Genomic DNA, 10222 nt, shown 5'->3' with positions numbered 1-10222 from the left:
GCTCTATGTAATACTGTACACTTTCTTGAATTTGTTCTGATTTGGGGACTGTTAAACACTCCTGGTGGCATATGGTGGGATAAGTGTGTGTGTCAGAGCTGTGTGTAAATTGACTATGCAAACAATTTGGGATTTTCAAAACATTGATGTTTCTTATAAAAATAAGTGACGCAGTCAGTCTATCCTCAACTCTTAGCCAAGAGAGACTGGCATGCATAATATTTATATCAGCCCTCAGATCACAATTAACAGCAAAACGTGCCGCTCTGTTCTGGGCCAGCTGCAGCTTAACTAGGTATTTTCTTGCAGCACTGGACCACACGACTGGACAATAATCAAGATTATACAAAACTAGAGCTGCAGAACTTGCTTTTTGGAGTGTGGTGTCAAAAAAGCAGAGCATCTCTTTATTACGGACAGACCTGTCCCCATCTTTACAGCCATTGAATCTATATGTTTTGACCATGACAATTTGCAATCTAAAGTAACGGCAAGTAATTTACAAGTATGATTTACAAGTATGACCTAGCAATAGTCATATGTACGTACCGAAATGAGCACTAGCACAAAGAGCACTTGCACACAGCAAAAATAATGTCCAGTGTCGCTTTTAAAAGCTAGCTCTAACAAGGCATGCGTCACACTGTATCTAATGCTGAGAGATAGACAAATATTGTGCAAGAAGCCCACTTTCTGCCCAGCTCTGGGGCTAATACTTTTTGAATTGACTGACAGACTTAGATAAAAAAAATTGTCAAGTGCTAAAGAGGGAGATATCTGCTCATGTTGACATATCTTTCAATCTGCTCCATCTGCTGCACAGAGTGATGGGTTAATGAGGGCCACACATGTCTTGTCCTATTTCCAGCAATCCGCTCACTCAGACATTTTGACAGGAGGCAATTATAGACAGAAAATAGGGAGGAGGGGAGGCTATATCCGTGAGACATACATATACACAGATATCTCTATTTGGATGGTCAAGGCTATATATAGGGGAGAAAGTTCAGCACACCTGATTGGCATAGGGTTGAAAACAAAGCTGTGGAAACACTAAAGAATTTCACCAGATGCATTATGGGTAGGCTACTGTGATCGACTGTGGATAGTGAACATATGGCTAAAAGTGAGTTAGTTGGTTTTGTAGAATAAATACATCTGGTACTTCTCTTTGAAAGAGAGATGGAAACATATTTTGTTGATTAAACGATCAAAGCAACACAACAACATTACATGACATTGTAAGCATACAGCTTCTTTTGGAGAAAATAGAGAATTGTGCCAACAATGGGAAAGCATTACTCTTGTTTAAGGTCTCCTGAGAACTCTCCACTGAATCATCTAGGGTCACCAGGGCCAAGCACAGTACTATTTCATTCCAACAATAAGCATGATGTTGTGTGGTGTCTTTTGTTATAAAATGCAACCAAAGTGAGTTTACAGTCTGACACTATTTCAATAGAGCTAGGATAAAACTGTTGGAAAGAGAGAGAGATTAAAACCTCTCTGGTATCATTGGGACGCTAGCGTCCCACCTCGACAACAGCCACATTGCAGGGCAACAAATTCAAACAACAGAAATCACATAATTAAAATTCCTCAAACATACAAGTATTATATACCATTTTAATGATAAACTTCTTGTTAATCCAACCACAGTGTTCGATTTCAAAAAGGCTTTACAGCGAAAGCACACCATGCGATTATGTTAGGACAGCGCCTAGCCACAAGAAACCATACAGACATTTTCAAGCCAAGGAGAGGACTCACAAAAGTTCAAAATAGCAATTAAATTAATCACTAACCTTTGATGATCTTCATCTGGTGGTACTCCCAGGACTCCATGTTACACAATAAATGTTTGTTTTGTTCAATAAAGTCCCTTTTTATGTCCAAAAACCTCAGTTTAAATTGGCGCGTTATGTTCAGTAATGCATTGTCTCAAATAACATCTGGTGAAATTGCAGAGAGCCAAATCAAATTACAGAAATACTCATCATAAACATTGATGAAAGATACAAGTGTTATACATAGGATTAAAGATAAACGTCTTGTTAATCCAGCCGCTGTGTCAGATTTCAAAAAGGCTTTACGGCGAAAGCACAGCATGCTAGGATAGCGGCTAGCCACAAAACACCATACAGACATTTTCCAGCCAAGGAGAGGACTCACAAAAGTCAGAATTAGCAGTTAAATTAATCACTTACCTTTGATGATCTTCATCTGGTGGCACTCCCAGTACTCCATGTTACACAATAAATGTTTGTTTTGTTTGATAATGTCCCTCTTTATGTCCAAAAACCTCAATTTTGTTGGTGCGTTATGTTCAGTAATCCAAAGGCACAAAGCGCGCTCTCAACATCCAGACGAAAAGTCAAAAAAGTACAATAAAAGTTTGTAGAAGCATGTCAAACGATGTTTAAAATCAATCCTCAGGTTGTTTTTGTCATAAATAATCAATAATATTTCAACTGGACAAAAGCTTCGTCAATGGATAAAGAGAAACAAGAAAGGTGCGCTCCCGATCACGCGCTGGACTCATGTCTGGAAATTTCCACTGTCCACTCATTGAAAGTGCTGTATCTCCCTCATTTTTCAGAGTAAAAGCCTGAAACAATGCCTAAAGACTGGCCACATGTAGAAGAAGCCATAGAGATCGTGAACTGGGTCCTAAGTCTTTGTATGTTGGATAGGCTTTCAATGGAAAAACAGCCTTTCAAAATAATAGTACTTCCTGGATGGATTTTCCTCAGGTTTTCGCCTGCCATATCAGTTCTGTTATATTCACAGACATTATCTTAACAGTTTTGGAAACTTTCGAGTGTTTTCTATCCAAATCTACCAATTATATGCATATCCTAGCTTCTGGGCCTGAGTAGCAGGCCGTTTAATTTGGGCATGCTTTTCATCCAAAATTGCGAATGCTGCCCCCTACCCTAGTGAAGTTAAGGTTAGCTGTCATGCTGCTGACTGGGGAAGAGGTTGGGATCATGAAGGCAGTTAGCCGTTAGGTCTCCATCTCCTTGACTGATAGAATGACAAGGCAGAGCCACTAATGATGCTGGCTGGTCATATATCATCTCAACACTATGCAATATTGTTTCCTCCCTTGGTGGAATTGAATTGAGTATGATGTAGAAAGGCAAGCCAAAATACTAAGACTCAGCATCTCACTATCCTAAATTCAACACAAATGACACATTGGAGAAGCATCTATAGTGGGTTTTGTGGGTCATATTATTCGATTTGGTGATGGCTGTGTACTTGTGCCAAATGGACAAGTTGTCACGGTTGTCGTAGGAATGAGCGGACCAAAGTGCAGCGTGTGTGTCGTTCCACATTTTATTTATAGTGTGAAACTATGCAATACATAAATAAACTGAATGACAAAAAACAACAAACCGTGACGCAGAGGTGAAACATACACTACTCAAAATGAATCTCCCACAAACCCAGGTGGGAAAAACACCAACTTAAATATGACCTCCAATTAGAGACAACAATGACCAGCTGCCTCTAATTGGAGATCATCTCAAATGAAGCCCAACATAGAAATACAAAAACTAGAACAACCCAACATAGAAATACAAAACTAGAAAACCCCCCTGTCACGCCCTGACCTACTCTACCATAGAAAATAACAACTTACTATGGTCAGGATGTGACACAAGTCATGTAATACAAAGGCTGCTTCAAAACATTACATACTTATGCATATACCTTTTGTCTTTCATGAGTAGTGCAATAGTCACTAATTAACTATCAATTAATTTGCTACTGTCTACAGGCAGGTGCTTGCATCTGACTCTTAACACTAACATAATGTCATTATGGCTATCAAAATATATTTAATAGGATTGTTACTTTCTGGAAAGTGTGCCTATGTACATTTCCAATTGGTTGAGGAAAGAGGCATGAGAAAAAAGGAAATTGTGAAAGAACAATGTGAAACTGTCTGCCGTCTGACAAGAAACAGATAAAACCCTTTAAGAGTTTTCTAATCTGCCCTCCACCCAGGGCAATCAATCATGATTGACAGCATGTGTGTTCCAGTACAACAACACCAACATCCAATCTGACTGCCGAGGCCCCCAAAGGCATTTAATTTCCACCAATAAGCCGGCTCGGGAGACAACTCTGTGATTACAGGTGCGGCAGAGTTAAAGTTCAGCGCAGCAGGACTCTCTGGTGATTTCCCCCCATTAACATCCAAGACGCTCAGATGATTTGTGTGCACTGTCAGCACTTCACACACTGGCGCCGGCACAGGCGTTCTGCACTGGGGCCAGGGGGCTCACAACCCTCACACCTCTCTGTCTGATTTGCGTTGCTAATAGTGATGGGGTCTGTGAACCCCATAATGGGATGTTGTGGTGGAGATTAAATTGTTTGTCTTGAATAAGATAGAAAAGTATTTGTGGTATTGTTATGATCATTTTAAGACTATAAGATAATCTTAACCCTTTACACTCGTGGGAATTGGCCTACATGGATAGGGCTAAATTGAAATATTTTCTTACAGAAGAAATATGAAATTCATACGCATAAGCATGGTAGCAATTGAAATCGAACAGTTTGGACAATATGGGGAAAATATTTGACCAAAGGTGAGGACACAACAATTCACCTGACAGAAGACTAATAACAGCATTACACTGTTGATGTTATGTGCATTTTACATTTACTGTGCATTTTCCCACATTTGTTGATAACAAAATCAGAAAATTATGTAACATGAAATTAATATTCCTGGAAAATGTGGGGTAGGTGCAACATAAGACAAAAAAATGACAAGGGTTTGAGTGAGAGGACTAACGGGTGTCTCCAAGTGGACACACACCTCTCCAGAGTGTGAACAGTGCCTAAGTAATTTCAATGGACTTTTATGACTGAAAAAAGTCTTCAACTATAAGGTGCTTTTTTGAACTCTCCTAGCTGTGCCATTGAGAAACTAGAGCATGCACACGTGTAGTTGTTTTGTTTGGAGCACAGCCCTGCATCCCTGCCATCACACATTACTGTTGTTGTTTATGTAATCCAAAAATGGCCCATTATAAATCACAATCTGGGTCAGATGGGCGTCATTTGAAAGCTTGTTTTATTGCCAACATGACTAGCTAAGTTATAAAATACAATCTTACAGTGTGTTAGGCTTTCACAGGGCAATTCAGAGAAAACAGATTGTAAATTTGGTGTCCATAGAAAGGAGTCTTGCGTGCATTCAGGTGTGTGTTCCATGGTGAATTTTCTTCACAATAGACAAACAGGCTCATTCTGTTCAGAACAACCCAGGGTATGACACCATGTCATCTTGTAACTGTACATCAAACATAGTGGTCATAAACCTTGACACGACTTTTGGACGCAGTGGTGTTTGGCTTGCTTGTATGGCATCAAAGCAGTATTTATTATAATCCTCAATGTCTCCTCTTTCGAAATACATAGTCATCGTCTTTTACAGAATTTCCCTCACTCAGACAACAATAAATGTTCAAAAGTAGCTCAATTAACGGAGGAGGAATGGGGACAACTTAACTTAAGTTCAGAAAGGCTGTCAGTCTCAAAAAGTTAAATAAATAAAAAATACTATAGTAAGTGCCTATTAAGTGCCAAATACAGTAACAGAGTTGACCATAACAGGGTTGACAATTTCATCTTAAATCAGCCATAAATCCCCTTGTGACAGGGGGAATGGAAGCTTGTTGTATGCAACAGGGAGTGGTATTTAAATGCAAGCTTCACCAAACAATTGAAAAAATTAAAACATTTCTAGCCTGTCTATCTAAGGGCAGCCTTAGCGGAGTTGCCAACAACCGGATGTATCCGGTTTTCAGGGATAAAGCTAATTCAACCTAGCTTCCTTTTCCGCTGAAAACCAGATGTGGGAACTCCACTCAGGCGTTTTCTTTTATGCCTGCTACGTTAGGTTAATGTATGTGTAACAGGGTTGACGTATTATGCTCAACCCACTCAGTTATCCACCACAGTACACCAGAAAAAGCAAAAATGAGTAGAACCAGCTCACCTGCTTTTACGCTATGATTATTATTCAATATTTGAAAAAAATATTTCAAAAGGAATACTTTTACCATATTAAAATGAGCATTCAATTGTTGTTTTTAAAACCTTTATTTTGACAGGGAAGTCAGTTCACATAAAAGGGTTGACCTTAAAATATGGGACAGACATAAATGAATAACTAATCACATTAAATTAATTCTAATCTTCAGAAATGACTTTGTCAAAGCAACAAAACAACTAGGGCTTTACAATGATGGTGAAAATTTGGTGACATTTTGTGGTTAAGTGAGTTAAAATCTTCCTAGAGGTGACATAGGATGAAATGCTGAATTCTGTCACCTTAGCAAGTCTTTATTCATATAAAAAATCAGATTTATTGAATTCTCCATGTTGTATACACTAAAGGGCACTTCATTTAATATAACAGGTTTTTGAAATGCAATATTGGAACACAATTTATATGTAAAATATCAAAGGGTCACAAAAGGCACTCTTTTCATGGAATGACCTAATTATCATAATTGCTTCATCCTTGTTCAATATGTCTGTGTCTCTCTTCAGCAAAGACATTTATTCCGTGACAGGAGGGAGGTGAACTGAGTTTACAGCGAATAACAAAATGTATCCGTTAACTTGATAATTGAAGTGCTTGAGCACACCGGCAGATCTCAGTGCGTCATTCGCTATTTCAGCAGTAGAGAAAGTAGTGCTGACACATCCCCAAGCTTTAATACAACACTGAATCAAATGAGGGCAATTAGGAGGATTTAAGAACACGCTGTCCTTCCTGTCTCCTTCGCTGACTCACCTTTTTAGAATTTGGAGTGCGGCTGTGTCCCTAGACCTGTTGTGATAAACGAGCTCAGCATTTGTAATACATTTGGATGGATGGCTGACTGGAGGGACAATGTTTATGCTAATTTAGCCATAACCTTTCGGTTCACAGATAAGGCCTACAGCTTTTCTTACTCTTATTTTCTCCTCTATTCTCTTCTTTCATCTTCATGCTTGTGGTATCCTCCCACAGTCCAAAGAGAGAAGCATTGGTTTTGTCTCCTGATGTCACATTCATTAACATGCTAGACTAATAATGCACCATTAACACTCATGTTGATGTTGTTAATACTCAGGTTGTTGATGTTTATACTCAGGTTGTTGTTTATACGCAGGTTGTTGTTGTTGTTTATACGCAGGTTCTTGTTGTTATACTAAGGTTTGTGTTGTTGTTGTTTATCCTCAGGTTGTTGTTGTTTTCACATCATTCGACTGCCACAGTAAACTGCAGACAACAGCTGAAAACCAGTCATAGTTCACACCAATATTTACAGTTTACACCATATTACTCATACATGTACTACTCACCCAGAGTGTAATGCTATCCACAGATGTGGCTGTCGGCCTGTTTCTCTGGAATTGCACTATTTTGATCCTTATCTGACACTATTCAGATGTCTTTCATATTTTGTGAGTGTGTATGAGATGTCTGCTCCATCAAGTACTCTGGCCAGCTGTGTCCACTTAACCCTCCTGCTGTGCTCCGGTCGAATTGGACCGATTTACAAGTTTTCTCTCTGAAAAATGTAGGTAATTTAGTCTGATTGTCATGAGGTTCCATGACTTTGTCCACACGGGGCATCTGAACACACAAAATACATGTTGATGATTTTCATAACATTGTGGGTGTTTTATTTAACTTTTGTACACCTGTTGTTCACGGTCAAAAATGACCGGTCATTAGAAATGAATGGGTGAGACTACAATTAGTGTATAAAATTGAGTTTAGGCACATGCCCATTTAATCAGATGGACACACTACCTCTCCCAGACCCCCACATACATGTGTGTGTTTGAGCACACACACACACACACACACACACACACACACACACACACACACACACACACACACACACACACACACACACACACACACACACCTCACTGCCCTTCTTGGCTTCCATGGCAACTCCCACTGGAACCTTTCCCCAATAGAATCTTTCCCCCATAGGAACCACACCTGTTGACATACTCACAAACAATCGCAACATTGTTTCAATAATATATAGAACTTTTCTCGCAGCTCTGGTATATAAAGCTTTTTTGAGGCCTTGCTGACAATTCATTCTGTGGCAGTACAATGACCAAACAATATACTGTATGTGAGGCTCTTGATCATATCTTTGATTATGACACTGGTAAGGAGGAGAGAGTCCTTGTTAGACTTTGACACAAAGTAGTCTGTAATAAATAGCACAATATGTTTCTTCTGAGTATTTGTAATATAGTCAAAATAATCCATACATTGTTTTTCTTACTCAAAAACGAGTTGTATGAGCTCAGGTCAATGAGGCCTACAGGCCATAAATAGCAAACAGAAGTTCAAAACCTGTAATGTTCACAAGAACAGTATTATTATGGATTTATAATCATCTATAATGGGGCGGTCATTTTGGACTGGGAACACAGAATGAATTAACATGAAATGAACACAACAGGAGGGTTAAACTAGATAGGAGTGAAACCCTATTCTGATTAGACTTGCACGTATCAGATCATTCTCGAACCCTTTTATGAAGTGCTGTGTAAAACCCCAACTGATATCAAATGGATTTCAATACATTTTATATCACCCTGACATTGGTATTTGTGCAGGTGTCGAAAAATGTACCAAAACTTGTTATCGCCACACTTTCCTCTCTTTCTCCTCCATAAAATAAACTGTATAGTTTATACTGAAGTTATACCATGTAAGCATATTCACATTTCAGCAGATGAAAATGGAGCACAGTCATGTTCATAACAAATAGTGTTGGTGTCCTCAATTTTGGACACCGACCATAGCCGCGGGAAGTAGGGGTACTTGAGGGTGCTGCAGCACCCCCTGATAAATCACGATTAAAAAAATAATTTATGTTAATTCTTTTTTTTTTTATCACCAAATAAGTGAATTAGGCATTTATTACTCCTGTATGTGAAGAGAAAAATTCTCGTCAGCAGAGTGGGAAGAAAAAGACCTCCCTCGACAGAACCCCCACCCCAAAACATCTTCCCGCGGCCATGACACCAACGACAGACAGTTTTGTACATAATCTTGCATTTGTTCCCTCATCCTATATGGGCCCGTGCTATGTACATACATTTACAGTACCTTATCATAATGTGGTCCTTATCTTGAACAGCCCATGCTGCTGCATGTTAGATACACAGCTGTATGTAAGATAGCATTGTATCATTATTTAATTCACAGTGTGACTGTCAGTGTGGTCATGGTATCTGTGGTATCATATAGTACAAAGAGAGCTCATTTAAATCAAAAACATTTGCGTGTCAAACACTTACGACATGGGGCAATGACGATCTTAGAATGTGAATTCATCAGACACCACAGAAACGTAACAACACATCAAAGAGAACATACATTCCCATATCTGTGGTAAAACTTGACCTTGATACAACAACCCTAATTCCAACAATAGCATAAACACACACCTACACTCCAGATGTTAATATAGAGACACCAGAAGAACATAGCCTCAATAAGAGGCCCATAATCCATAATTGTTGTCAAGTACATGTGAAGGAAGGCTTAATTACACTGGGAATCCTCTTCCATCCCAAGATGAAAGTCAGCCAGCAATTTACCCCCATATGTGATTAAATAACAACTGTTAATGTTAAAGACCTGGTGAACTGTGCAGGGTTCTCACTCACAAACACTTGAAAGTTCCACTGCCTTGTGTTAGCTTTTGGTACTACTACTACTATTGTAAGATTTGATATTTCTACAAATCATCTCAGCTTTCAATTATAATCCATGTAGACCCCATACCATGGTGAAGCCAACAACCATGGTATGGGGTCCAAATCTTCTGGCTATAGCGTAAATGTTCATGTTGATGAAAGGGAGACCCTGGTTTGATTTATTGGTGACTTAATGTCTAATCCAAAACTTCCCCTGTCAACACATTGTCTGCCAGTTAGCCTACTGGGGTTTTAAGACAGGGATGTTTAGAGAGAGAGTCTTGTCCCTTTTCATAAGAGGATTTACTGAGAATTGGACAGGCCATGTCACACCAGGGGAACCAAAGTTACATTCAGATGCATATTCAAAAGCTCAGCAAGATCTCACTCGTCCTGCCAACTTCCATGCTGTGTCTGTCCATCTCAGCCGACGTACAAGACAGCAAGATGGCTTCCTCTT

This window comes from Salmo salar, chromosome 11, assembly GCF_965601325.2.
Source record: "Salmo salar chromosome 11, fSalSal1, whole genome shotgun sequence".
Taxonomy (NCBI): domain Eukaryota; kingdom Metazoa; phylum Chordata; class Actinopteri; order Salmoniformes; family Salmonidae; genus Salmo; species Salmo salar.
The sequence above is the reverse complement of the archived record's forward strand: the minus strand, read 5'-3'. Positions refer to the sequence as shown.